This window comes from Macaca mulatta, chromosome 4, assembly GCF_049350105.2.
Source record: "Macaca mulatta isolate MMU2019108-1 chromosome 4, T2T-MMU8v2.0, whole genome shotgun sequence".
NCBI classification, from domain to species: domain Eukaryota; kingdom Metazoa; phylum Chordata; class Mammalia; order Primates; family Cercopithecidae; genus Macaca; species Macaca mulatta.
This window is the reverse complement of record NC_133409.1, coordinates 97,052,450-97,067,332: the sequence shown is the minus strand read 5'-3', so window position 1 is coordinate 97,067,332 and position 14,883 is coordinate 97,052,450. Positions and strand designations below refer to the sequence as shown.

The following is a 14,883-nucleotide window of genomic DNA, read 5'->3' as shown; positions in this document are numbered from 1 at the left end:
CTCAATTTGTAATCCCCACCATCCCCACGAGGCAGGGATCTGGTGGGAGGTGAGTGAATCATGGAGGTGGTTTCCCACATGCTGTTCTTGTGATAGTGAGTGAGTTCTCATGAGATCTGATGGTTTTGTAAGTGTTTGACAGTTCCTCCTTCACGCGCTCGCTCTCTCTTCTCACCACGTTAGACGTGCCTGCTTCCCCTTCCATCATGATTGTAAGTTTTCTGAGGCCTCCCCAGGCATGCAGAACTGTGAGACCATTAAATCTCTTTCCTTTATAAATTACCCAGTCTCAAGTAGTATCTTTATAGCAGGGTGAGAACAGGCTAATATAACTAGTTTGAAAACAGTAATTAAAACATGACAATATTGCTGACTCTCCTACAGTCTTCAAAATGAAGCTTTTCCTGTTATTTCTATTTAATTAAAGGATTTTCTGATATTTAAGCCGTATCTTTTTTTTTTTTTTAGAGACAGGATCTCACTCTGTCAACCAGGCTGGAGTTCAGTGGCATGATCGGTTTCCACAGCCTTGACCTCCTGGGCTCAAGTGATCCTCCCACCTCAACCTCCGGAGTGGCTGGAACTATAGGCTCACACCACTGTCCCCAGCTAATTTTTCTTTTATGGTAAAGACAGGGTCTCACTATGTTGCCCAGGCAGCTCTCAAATTTGGGATCAAGCAATCCTCTCACCTCAGCCTCCCAAAGTGCTGGGATTACAGGCGTGAGCCACAATGCCCAGCCTGTATCTTTCTAACATTACCTTCTACAAATTATTCTTCTCTGTATATATAGATCATACTGATAGAGTACAACTAAGATCAAATACAGAAATAAACTAGATAGATTTACAAAACTTATAGAAGAAAATATAGAAGTAAATCTTTGCAAGCTTAGAGTAGAAAAGATTTCTTAGATAAAACACAAAAAGCATGAAATGAAGAAAAACATTGATAAATCAGACTACTTCAAAATAGTAAGGGTTTGCTCTTTGAAATACATCATTAAGAAAATAAAAAGGAGTTCTGGGCAAGATGGCCAACTACCTACAGCTGAAAAACGCCTCTTCCATGAAAAGGAACCAAAGTATCAGGTAAGCCACCAAACTTTGAACCACCAAAAACTTGACAATAAAAATCCTGCAACTTTGAACAGATATTTTGAGAGAAAACACTGAAAGCCAATAAAGAGGCAATGCAGACAGTGTTTGAAGAGGGAGGAAGCGAGGCAGACTGCTTGGAGTAACTAGGCACCAGGACTGGCCCCCAGTTCCGGTCTGGACCTAAGGGAGGGCTGAGAGAAGGAACCCTGGGCACCACACTCCCACCGTGGTCCTCTGGGATCCTAGCTACAAGATTGTAGCCATGAGCCCCACAGACCACAGTGCAGCTGCAGCAAAACACCACCACAGGGCCCATCCTCCAAGGCTCTCCACCTTGTACTGAGTGGCTGTAGGTCCTGCTATCTGCTGGGCAAAGAGAGTAAGACTGACACTGCCATAGGACCGGAGTGTATCTGATCCACATGCCCCTTTACCTGCCAGCTCTTCCAAGACTGCCTGCCTGGCTGCTCCCGCAAGAGGGTGCCAACCGAACAGCCTCCACTTCCCTGCCTGAGTGTTCTGCTGGCAGCCTGGGAGCAATTTATCACTCCCAGCACAGACAGTCCCTGATCCCAAGGGGCCGGAGGACAAATGTGCAGGCCTGGTCCCAACTCCCCAGGACTCAGGCACACTGCCCAGGAGTATTGAGCTGAGATCTACAGCCTGAGCTTGGGCAGAAAAGGAGCCCTCACTCTCAGAACACAGAGAAGAGTGTGGCCTGGAAACTAGGTATCCCTCTCTTCAGAAGACCAGTCCAGGATAGGTGTGGCCTGACAGCCAGACAAGGTTTCTTCCCCAGGAAGCCCCATGGCCTGGAACATCTGAAATGGCTCAAAAAACTGGGCACGCAGGGTTTTTGAGACAAGCCTGGCCGGTCCAGTTGCGCCTGCTCCTGGGACAGACATCAGAGAGAGACCAGCCAGGTCGGGGGAGTGCAAGTTGTGAGGGCCACACAGCCATCTGCTGGGCTGCAAACCTCAGGCCATGGTCATTATACTGGCTACGCACACACAGTGCCACTTCCCTGCCTGAGGATCCACCACCCTTGCTTGACCCACTGCATTATCAGACTACCTGCAGACATACCCACAACCCACTCTGACTGACAAGCACAGGAGACTGGTAGGTCCCTAAGGAGTTTTAGGTCTCCTGGTAGCCTAACCCTTGGCTTGAATCATACCTAAGGGAGCAGGAAGAGAAGCCCACCAAAGCCCCACACAGAGCAAAGGAAACGTGGACAGTGCCAGTATTGAGGGGGATACCACCAAGGCTTAAGAACAGACTTGGAGAGAAAGTCATATCTTACCCCCTGCCTCCTCTCTCCAGAGCACTGCTGAGGATACAGTGAAATACAAAGAGGGCATGCGCAGCTGTGTAAGAGCCTATCTGCCCTTACATTTAAGCACCAACTGCAGCTTGAATTACACCACCAAACAAAAACACACTGCTTTAACATGCAAAGCCTGTGAAACCCTCACAGAAGCCTATCTACAACCCAGGACCCTTGGCCCTCTGAAAGTACCCAGAAATGAAGCCAACTGACTGTACACAATATACACCACCGTCAAACTCTCAAGGGACAAAAGAATATAAAAACAAAACCCCCCATTCAATCAACAGCAAATACAAAGAGAAAAAGAAGCACCAGTTCCCTCGGATGAGAAGAAATCACTGCAAGAACTCTGGCAATTCAAAAAGTGAGAGTGTTTTGTTATTTCCAAAGGATTGCATATACTCCCTAGCAATGGATCCCAACCAGAAGAAAATGTCTGAAATTACAGACACAGAATTCAGAATATGGATGGCACGGAAGCTCAACAAGACCCAAGAGAAGGTTGAAACCCAATCCAAAGAAGCTAGAAAAACAATCCAAGATTTGAAATAGAACATAGGTATACTAAGGAAGAACCAATCTGAAATTCAATTCACCACAGGAATTTCAAAATACAATTAAAAACCTTAACAATTGGCCTTATAAGAGATGATTAACAACAGACTAAACCAAGCAGAGGAAAGAATCTCAGAGCTTGAAGACCAATCCTTTGAAGCAACTGAGTCAGACAAAAATAAAGAAAAAGGATCTTCAACAAATGAACAAAGCCTCTGAGAAATAATGGGATTATATAAAGTGACCAAACCTACAACCCACTGGTATTCCTGAGAAGAGAGAATAAGCACCATGAAAAACATATTTGAGGAAATAATCCACAAAAATGTCTCCAAAGTTGCTAGACAGGTCAACATGCTAATATAAGAAATTCAGAAAACCCCTGTGAGGTACTATACAAAACTACCATCATCAAGGCACAGAGTCATCAGACTTTCCAAGGTCAATGCAAAAGAAAAAATCTTAAAGGCAACTAGAAAAAGAGTCTACAAAGGGAACCTCATCAGGCTAATAGCAGACTTCTCAGTAGAAATCTTACAAGCCAGAAAGAGACTAGGGACCTATATTTAGCATCCTAGGAGAAATTCAAGCCAAGAATTCCATATCCCACCAAATTAAGCTTCATAAACAAAGGAGAAATAAAATCTTTGTGGGACAAGCAATTGCTAAGGGAATTTGTTACCACTAGACTGGCCTTACAAGAGATACTTATGGGAGTTGTAAACATGGAAACAAAAACAGTATCTGCTACCACAAAAATACATGTAAGTACACAGCCCACAGACCCTGTAAAACAATTACACAATCAAGGCTACAAAGCAACCAGCCAACAGCACCACCACTGGAAAAAAATCTCACATATCATTAACCTTGAATGTAAGCAGTCTAAACACTCCACTTAAAAGACACAGGGTGGCAAATTGAATTAAAAAAAAAAAAAGAAGAAGAACCAACTTTCTGCTATCTTCAAGAAACCAACTCATATGCCCAGCTTCAAAGTAAAGGAATGGAGAAAGATCTATCATGCAAATGAAAAACAAAAAAGAGCAGGGGTTGCTAGTCTTGTTTCAGATAAATAAACATTAAACCAACAGCAATAAAAAAGGACAAAGATCATTATATAATAATAAAAAGTTCAATTCAACAAGAAGACTTAACTATCCTAAATGTATATACACCCAATATTGTAGCATGCAGATTCATAAAACAAGAACTTCCAGATGGGTAATAAAGCAAGTCTCAATAAATTTTTTTTAAAAAATCTAAATCATGCCAAGTATGTGCTTGAACCACAGTGAAATAAAAATTGAAATCAATACCAAGATAAACTCTCAAAACCACACAATTACATGGAAATGAAACAACTTCCTCCTGAATGACTTTTGGGCAAACAACGAAATTAAGGAAGAAAACAAAAAATTATTTGAAAACAAATGAAAGCAGAGGTAAAACATACCAAAATCTCTGATACGCAGCAAAATTAGTGTTAAGAGGAAAATTCACAGTACTAAATGCCTATATCAAGAAGATAGAAATGGCTGGAGGCAGTGGCTCATGTCTGTAATTCTTGCCCTCTGGGAGGCCAAGCAGATGGCTTGAGGTCTGGAGTTCGAAACCAGCCTGGGCAACATAGCAAGACCCCCGTCTCTACAAAAAAAAAATGCAAAAAAAAGAAAGAAAGTAAGTAATAAGCCACGTATAGTGGCACGTGCCTATAGTCCCAGCTACTGGGGGAGTGCTGAGGTGGGAGGATTGCTTGAACCCGGGAGGTCAAGGCTGCAGTGAGCCGAGATTGTGCCTCTGAACTCCATCCTGGGTGATAAAGTAAGACCCTATCTCAAAAAATAAAATAAAAAGAAGAAGAAGATAGAGATGCCTGGGCATGGGGGCTCATACTTGTAATCCCAGCATTTTGGGAGGCCAAGGCAGGAGGATCACCTGAGCCCAGGAGTTCAAGACCAGCGTGGGCAATAAAGCAAAACCCCAGCTCTACAAAAAAAAAAAAAAATTGAAAATCAGCCAGGCGTGATGGCATGTACCTGTAATCCTAGCTACTCAGGCTAGGGCAGGAAGACAGTTTGAGCCCCGGAGCTTGAGGCTGCTGTGAGCTATGATCATGCTACTGACCTCTAGCCTGGCTGACAGGGTGAGATCCTGTCACCAAAAAGAAAAAGAAAAGAAAAGTCGATCTCAAACTATCTAATAGCACATCTAAAGGAACTAGAAAAACAAAAACAAACAAATCCCAAAATTAGCAGGAGAAAAGAAATAACTAAAATCAGAGCAGAGCAAAAAGAAATTGAGACCCAAAAAGCCATACAAAGAAAACTATATAGTGAAATGAAAAGTTGTTTCTTGGAAAGGATAAACAAGATCGACAGGCCATTAGCTGGATTAACAAAGAAAAAAACAGAAAGAAGATCCAAATAAGCAGAATCTGAAATGACAACAGTGACATTACAACCAACCCCACAGAAATACAAAAGATGCTCAGAGACTATTCTGAATACCTCTATGCACACAAACTAGAAAATCTAGAGAAAATGAATAAATTCCTGGAAACACACAACTTCACAACTGAAGAAGGAAGAAACTGAAACCCAAAACAAGCTAATAATGAACTCTGAAATTGAGCCAGTTATAAAAAACCTACCAACCCCAAAAAAGCCCTGGTCAGGCACAGTGGCTCAAACCTATAATCCCAACACTTTGGGAGGCTGAGGCAGGCAGATCACTGAGGCCAGGAATTCAAGACCAGCCAGGCCAACATGGCGAAACCCCGTCTCTACTAAAAGTACAAAAATTAGCCAGGCATGGTGGCACACACCTGTAATCCCAGCTAATCAGGAGGCTGAGGCATGAGAATTGCTGGAACACAGGAGACAGAGGTTGCAGTGAGCTAAGATTGCAGCACTGCACTCCAGCCTGGCCAATAGAGTGAAACTGTTTAAAAAAAAAAAAAAAAAAAAAAAAGGCCCTAGACCAGATGGATTCCCAGCCCAATTCAACCAGACATACAAAGAGCTGGTACCAATCCTGCTGAAACGATCCCCAAAAATTGAAGAGAAGGGACCCCTTCCTAATTCATTCTACAAAACCAGCATATTGTGATGCCAAAATCTGGCAAAAACACAACAAAAAAATAATGCTATAGGTCAATATCCCGGATAAACAGACACAAAAATCCTCAAAAAAATACTAGCAAACCAAATCCAGCAACACATCAAAAAGTTAATTCACTGCTTCAAGCAAACTTTGTTCCTGGGTTGCAGTGTTGGTTCAATATATGCAAATCAATAAGTATGATTCAACACATAAACAGAATTCAAAACTAAAACCACATGATCATCTCAATAGATGCAAAACAAGCATTTGACAAAATCCAACATTCCTGCATGATAAAAATCCTAAACAAACTACACACTTAAGAACATACCTCAAAATAATAAGAGCCATCTATGCTAAACCCACAGCCAACATAATACTGAACAGACAAAAGCTGGAACCAATCCCTTAAGAAAACGAACCTGACAAGGATGCCCACTCTCACCACTCCTATCCAGCATGGTACTAGAAGTCCTAGCAAGAGCAATCAGGCAAAAGAAAGAAATAAAAGGCATCCAAATAGGAAGAGAGGACATCAAATGTTCTCTATTTCAGTAAATTTTCAGAATACAAAATCAACATACAAAAGTCAATAGCATTTCTATAAACCAATGATGTTCAAGTTGAGAGCCAAATGAAGAACACGATTCCATTTACAATAGCCACACAAAAAAATAAAATACCTAGGAATATACCCAACCAAGGAGGTGAAAGATCTGTATAAGGAGAACTACAAAACACTGCTGAAAGAAATCACAGACAACACAAATAAAAAAAATTCCATGTTCATGGATTGAAAGAATCAATTGTTAAATGAAATGTCCAAATCATTGTTAAAATGTCCATATTGTCCAAAGCAATCTACAGATCCAACCCCATTCCTGTCAAATTACCAACAGCATTTTTCTTTCACAGAAGAAAAAAACTATTATAAAATATGGAACCAAAAAAAGAACCCAAATAGCCACAGCAATCCTAAGCAAAAAGGACAAAGATGAAGGCATCACATTACAAGCAATCGCAAACTGTACTAATAAGGCTACAGTAACCAAAAAGAGCATGATACACCTACAAAAACAGACACATAGACAAATGGAGTAGAATAGAGAACCCAGAAATAAAGCCACATACCTACAACTAACCAATCTTCAACAAAGTCAACAAAAATAAGCAATGGGGAAAGGGCACCCCATTCGATAAACTGGGCTAGGAAAACTGGCTAATCATATGCAGAAGAATTAAACTGGACCCCTACTTATCACCGCATACAAAAAAAAAAAAGCTCAAGATGGGTTAAAGACTTAAATGTAAGACTGCAAACCACAAAAACCCTGGAAGAAAACCTAGGAAATATCCTCGTGGACAGCAGCCGAGGCAAAGAATTTATGTCTAAGTCCTCAAAAACAAAAATTGACAAGTGGGACATAAGTTAAAGAGCTTCTGCACAGCAAAATAAACTATCAACAGAGTAAACAGACAACCTAAGAATGGGAGAAAATATTCACAGACTGTGTATCTGAAAAAGGACTAATATCCAGAATCTATATAATTCAACAAGCAAAAAGCAAATAACCCCATTAAAAAGTGGGAAAAGGACATAAACAGACAGTTATCAAAAGAAGACATACAAGTGGCCAACAAAAATGAAAAAATGCTCACCATCACTTACCATGGACATGCAAATAAAAACCACAGTGAGATACCATCTCACACCAGTCAGAATGATTATTACTAAAAAGTCAAAGAATAACAGATGCTGGAGAGGCTGCAGAGAAAAGGGAATGTTTATACACTGTTGGGGTGAATGTAAGTTAGTTTAGTCACTGTGGAAAGTAATTGGGAGATTTTGCAAAGAACTAAAAACAGAACTACCATTTGACCCACAATCCCATTATTGGAAATATACCCAAAGGAAAATTCTACCAAAAAGATACCCGCACTTCTATGCTTACCACAGCACTATCTACAATAGCAAAGACATGGAATTAACCTAGGTGTCCATCAATGGTGGACTGGGTAAACAAAATGTAGTACACATATACCATGGAATACTATGCAGCCATAAAAAAGAATGAAATCACATCCCTCACAGTAACATGGATGCAGCTGGAGGCCATTATCCCAAGTGAATTAATGCAGAAACAGAAAACCACATATCACATGTTCTCACTTATAAGCTGGAGCTAAACTTTGGGTACACACAGACATAAAGACAGAACAACAGACACTGGGAACTCCAACAGGAGGAAGACAGGAATAACGGCAAGGGCTGAAAAACTCCATATTGGGTACTATGTTCACTATCTGGGTAATAAAACCAACAGACGCCCAAACTGCTGCCTCTCACAATATACCCTTATAACATGTCTGTGCCAGTGAGTCTTTTAGGTTTGGACCTTGACCGAGAGAATTTCCAGTCAGTCTCTCGTCTCTTGTCTCTCGTCTCCGGACGGAAGTTCCAGATGATCCAATGGGTCGGGTCTTAAACTGCTCATGTTACCCACTGAATCTAAAATTTAAATTTAAATAAAGAAACCAAAAGGCCAGCCACAGAAAATATTTGCAACACATATATCTGGCAAAGGACTTACATCTGGAATATATAAAGAACTATTTTGTCAGGCAATATTTGCTGATACAAAAAAAAAATTTTTTTAAAAAGAACTGTTACAGTTCAATAAGATAACTCAATTTTTTTTAAACCTGGGCAAAAGATCTGAACTTTATAAAATATGTAAGACCACAAAGCACATAAGTTGCTTAACATCATCAATTGTCAGGAAAATGCAAGTTAAAACTACAACGAGATCCTAGTATACATTCATTCAAATAGCTAAAATTGAAAAGAGTGACCCCCTATCAAGTGTTCCTGAGGATGCAGAGGAACTGGAACCCTCATACTGTGGTTTTACCAGTATCTACATCTATCAAACCTCAGACTCTTCCAGGCTGGTGGCTCACACCTGTGATACCAGCACTTCGGGAAGCCAAGCCGGGTAAATAACTTGAGCCCAGAAGTTCAGGACCAGCCTGGGCAACACGGTGAAACCTGTCTCTAGAAAAAATACAAAAATTTGCCATGCATGGTGGTGTGTGCCTGTAGTCCCAGCTACTCAGGAGGCTGAGAGGGGAGGATGGCTTGAGTCCAGGAGGTGGAGGGTGCAGTGAGCCACCATGGCATCACTACAATCCTGCCTGGGTGAGAGTGAGACACTGTCTCAAAAATAAAAAAAAAATCATCAGATTGTACAATGTAAATGAATCCTGTTTTATATAAAATTATACCTCAATATGTTGATTTTTTTAGCTAGATGTTAAAGTGAGATGCTGGTATAAGTCTACAGTTTGTATTAATAACATTATCCAAATGTTTGTGTTCATCAACATGGCCTTGTTCTCAGCAATGAACTTTATCAAAAATCCAGGTTATACATTTGATACATTTAAAAATATATGCCAAAAAAATCACTTTAATCTCATTTGTTTATTATGGTAGGAGTTCTTTCCAAAAAAAGCTTTTGCTATGTGGAGGCCAAAGCAACTCCATCTTGGATGCTAATCTGCCCATGTTGACTTCTGATTAACCCCAGTTCTGGGAAGGCCTCTAAGACTTCTAGTTTATCTTCTGTTCTTTGTGTAACAGCATGTCCCAACTATAAATCCTGCCCATGGGTAAAAACAACCTTAATGTGATTGTACTTACTTGTTCTACTTATCCCTTCTCAATCACCTGTTTCCTAAGGTATATAAGCCCTGGCTCTTGGGAGTAATGTTGGGGATCCACCATCTTATCTCACTGCCACCTGAGATGCAGGCTTGGTTTCTTCTTAAGTCCCTATTAAATATCTCTTTCTAAGAAATCGGATTTGTCAGCCTCTTTCTTTGGTTTCTTTGCTTCCTTGGACTTTGGGGATAGATTTGCATAGGCCTGCCCACCACAAAACATGTTACTCTTAAAAATTTTTTGAAAACTATCAATTGAGCCAAATCACCAATTTCTACATTCCTGGTATAATAAAATGACCATTAATATTTAGAATAAAAACCTTAGTCATTGACCAACCCTCAATAAACAAGGATATTTATACAATGGAACTGCAGACAGTAGGAACAATCTGTGCAAATGTAAATATATTCATCAAAAAAGCACATATGGCAAACTATAAATAAATTAGAATGGCTGGAATATGAGGTGTGGTAAGAAATGCTAAATGCAGTTGCAGAGAATGAAAGGGTCAAAATCCTGAAAAAACTTGTGAAACATACTAAAGAGTATAAAGGCAATGGAGATATAGTGAAGAATTTTAAGCATGGCAATAAAATTACCAGAGTTTAGAAAAACTACTGCTGATTGCAGCTGATTACAGCTGTATTACAGCTCTGGCCTGTAATCCCAGCACTTTGGGAGGCTGAGGCTGGTGGATCACTTGAGGCCAGGAGTTCAAAACCAGCCTGGCCAACATGGAGAAACCCCATCTCCACTAAAAATACAAAAATCAACTGGAGTTGGTGTCAGTGGCCTGTTATCCCAGCTACTCAGGAGGCTGAGGCAGGAAAATCACGTGAGCCCAGGAGGCAGAGGCTGCAGTGAGCTGAGATCATGCCACTGCACTCTAGCCTGGGCGACAGAGTGAGACATCATCTCAAAAAAAGACTGAGAATGAACCATGATGGGCTTCAAAGAACAAAAGCACAGGGTCATGTACGCCAAGTAAGGGAACTTTTCTAAGATATGAGTGTTTAAATGTCACATAATGATTAGAATGGAAAATCACTATTTGATTAAGAGTGCTAGCCAGGTGCAGTGGCTCACGCCTGTAATCCCTGCCACTTTAGGAGGCGGAGGCGGGAATATCACTTGAGGTCAGGAGTTCAAGACCAGCCTGGACAATAGAGTATGACCCTATCTCTACAAAAAATAAAATTTTTAAAATAGCCAGGCATGGTGGCAAGTGCCTGTAGTCCCAGCTACTCAGGAAGTTGAGGTGGGAGGATTCCTTGAGACCAGGAAGTTGAGGATACAGTGAGCTATGATTACACCACTGCACTCTAGCCCAGATGACTGAGTGAGACACAGTCTTAAAAAGCACACAAACAAAAAACAGTGCTGAGGGAGGACTCCAGACTGCAATAAAGTCGATAGGAATAAATGGATTTAAGTATAGATTCTTTTAAAAAGTCGGCTGAGAAAGGAAGAGGGAATGCAAAACAGAAGTGTATGGGGTTTTTTTTTTTAGCGGGTATAAAACGGCATAGTATTTGTATATGACCTACGAACATCCTGCCCTTTTCTTTAAATCACCTCTAGGTATTACTTATAATACCTAATACAATGTAAGCACTATGTGAACAGTTACTATTATTTAACAAGTTTAGGTATGTTTACAGGCTCAGGACAAGAACCTAGTTAAACCACAAAGCTTGGCAATAATAGAAACAATATAAGTGAAATGAAGTTTCTGAAGGAAGAAGATAAAAAATAAAGAGATCAGTCTTGAACTGAAAGATATCACTTAGAAATAAATAGCTATGACCAAGAAAATCTATAAATTCCATTATCTCCATTACTTTGTAAGAAAAAGTGCTTCAAAAAAGCCACACAGGCCGGGCGCGGTGGCTCAAGCCTGTAATCCCAGCACTTTGGGAGGCCGAGACGGGCGGATCACGAGGTCAGGAGATCGAGACCATCCTGGCTAACACCGTGAAACCCCGTCTCTACTAAAAAATACAAAAAACTAGCCGGGCGAGGTGGCGGGCGCCTGTAGTCCCAGCTACTCGGGAGGCTGAGGCAGGAGAATGGCGTGAACCTGGGAGGCGGAGCTTGCAGTGAGCTGAGATCCGGCCACTGCACTCCAACCTGGGCGACAGAGCGAGACTCCGTCTCAAAAAAAAAAAAAAAAAAAAGCCACACAAAGATGTGCGCTGCAAATGCATTTTTGTATTCATGTGTGTTAATCCAACATTTAAATTTCCTTACTATCTTCTATTTCAGACCAATTCAAGCAACAAATATTTCAACTTTTGATGTTTCTCACCTAAGCTACTGTTTTTGTATCCAATTTTTACTCTTGCAAGATTAAATATTTTTATGAATGGGAAATGTAAGAATAATTGTCAATTAGCTAATATGCCATGTGAAGTCATGTAATTTAGGAAAGTACCATTTTCCTTTTACTATTCTTTATATGCAAATACACAGTCTTAGTCTAACGGTTCAGTTATACATTAAAACATTTACAGATAGGGTTATAAAGTTACAAAACCATCATAATAAACCTCTATAGAAAAATGTGGGAGATTACATATTTGATATTAAAAAATCCATTAATTAGGTATACTACAAGCTTAGATATGTCTTCAGTATTTTTTTAAAGCAATTTTCAGTTTTCTTCATCATGAGAACGGGTCCATCTAGTGGTAAGTAAGCCTCAGTTTTTAACTAAATAGTAGCTCACAATTAACTATTTCAAGGCAACTTCTATTCAAATTTTTCTAGGCACGCTAATATAATGAAATAAATGTATATGGCATTGACAATCAAACTAGGAAAAGAAACTCCCCAACAAATGGACAGAGAGATCAGCTATAGCTATACATGCTAGGGGCAGTGTATAAAGGGCTGGTGACAATGTATCTTTTTAAATAAAGCCTGGTCTCAACATATACTATTTTGGGGGGGGGGGGACAGACAGGGTCTCTCTATGTTGCCAAGGCTGGTCTTGAACTCCTGGGCTCAAGAGATCCTTGGTCTTGGTCTTCTAGGATTGCAGGCATGAGATACCACACCTGGCCCACAATTTTATTTCTATCTCACTAGCTAGATAAATTTTTTAATGCTAAAAATCCTAATTATCTGATCAGTCTAATTAGGTCAGTAGTTATTTTATTTTGTTTTTTTGTTGTTGTTTTTTTTTGAGATGGAGTTTTGTTCTTGTTGCCCAGTGCAATGGAGCAATCTTGGCTCACTACAACCTCTACCTCAGCCTCCTGAGTAGCTGGGATTACAGGCATGCGCCACCACGCCCGTTTAATTTTGTATTTTTAGTAGAGACAGGATTTCACCACGTTGGTCAGGCTGGTCTCGAACTCTGACCTCAGGTGATCCACCCACCTCGGCTTCCCAAAGTGCTGGGATTACAGGCGTGAGCCACTGCACCCAGGGTTCAGTAGTTCTTAACTGAGGAAGATTTTGCCCCCCAGGGGACATTTTGCAATGTCCAGAGACAATTTTAATTGCCACAATTTGTGGGATGAAGTTGAAGTCCAGCCTGAACAACACAGCAAGACCTGGTCTCTAAAAACTTATTTAATATAATAATAATAAAGGCAAAAAAATTTAATACATTTGTTCCTCAGACTCCTCAGAGGATTGGTTCTAGAACCCCCGCTGAGATACCAAAATCCTCTGATGCTCAATGCTCAAGTGCCTTGTATAAAACGGCATAGTATTTGTATATGACCTATGAACATCCTGCCATTTTCTTTAAATCACCTCTAGGTATTACTTATGATACCAAATACAATGTAAGCGCTATGTGAACAGTTAGTATATTATATTTTTTGTTTTGAAAAAAGCAGGTTATTTATATGGTACAGTATGCAGCTATTATTTAACAGAACAATATTATGGGATATACATGAAATATATTAAGGGTGTGTGTGTATATATTCACATACTTACATGAATATATGTAACAGTCACACATATATACTCATATACTGAGGTATATGACTTGAACCTACACAGCTTAAGGTAATACTGAGGCCTTTATCTGAATAATTAAAAACAACTCACAAAAGTGTTTTCTCATTTGAGAGAAGCCATTATAGGGGTAAACGCTAAATATGCTTAATGAATTCAAAGGAGGGCAGTCAAGCAATTTTAATCTCTGGCATTAGAGGTCATGATTTTAGAAGGATTCATACTCCAGGTTTAGGAAAACAAATTCATCCTTGTTATAAATTGTGCAGGTGTATTCTTAGAAGAACTGATAAGAAAAAAATCTAATTGTTTTGAGTGTTTACAGGTTATAAAATTTATAGAACCTAGTGATATATATGTAGCTTGTTTTATATTCCCAGCAGTGATTCTGTTCATGTGGATTGAAGTGGAAACATTTGCTTTGGGCCTGCCAAATTTTGGAGCACAGGATGTATTGCCAGTTATTTCTTATAATATTACTGTAGAGACAATAACAGGAACTGGTCTCAGAACTGATTGCTGATAACACCTTTTTAAATAAAAAGCATTAAAGAATCAAGCTTAAATAGTCTTAGGATCTGAAAAGATTGTCCTGCTTTTATAGCACTTTCATTTATTTTTAGTTTCAGAGAAGGGATTTTTATCAACCTTGCACAAACTCTTGCTGATCAATATTTGTGACCACAAATAGTAAACATTTGTGTTGTGGTAAAAGTTAGACTCAGGTTTCTTTTCAAAGCTGTCTTGGTTTTAAAAAAAATCCCAGCCTGGGTGACATAGTGACACCTGGTCTTTAAAAAAAAAGTAACTTTTAAATTAGCTAATATAATTGTTAATTTATCAGTTACAGTTGACAATTGATTCAGTTATCAGTTGATAATTTGTGAAGCTGTGGGCTAATGCTGTAGGCTTGGTGGAAATACAAAGTTCTTGAAACACACAGAAGCTTGAAACCTTTTCTAATCCTTAGCAGTAACAGCTTCATAGTCCCTTATCTGAAACCCTTAGAACCAGATGTTTTCGATTTTTACCATATTGTTAGCTTTTCTGGGGCAGTACTCTCAAATTATTTTTATTATGGAAATTT

The 14,883-nt window shown here is 39.7% G+C and overlaps 1 protein-coding gene across 3 annotated transcripts in view; it reads right to left on the bottom strand.

Annotated features, from left to right (window-relative positions):
• RNGTT (RNA guanylyltransferase and 5'-phosphatase) overlaps positions 1 to 14,883 on the bottom strand; it is a 334,659-nt gene that overhangs the window by 281,424 nt on the left and 38,352 nt on the right. The gene's annotated exons all lie outside the window — the stretch shown is intronic.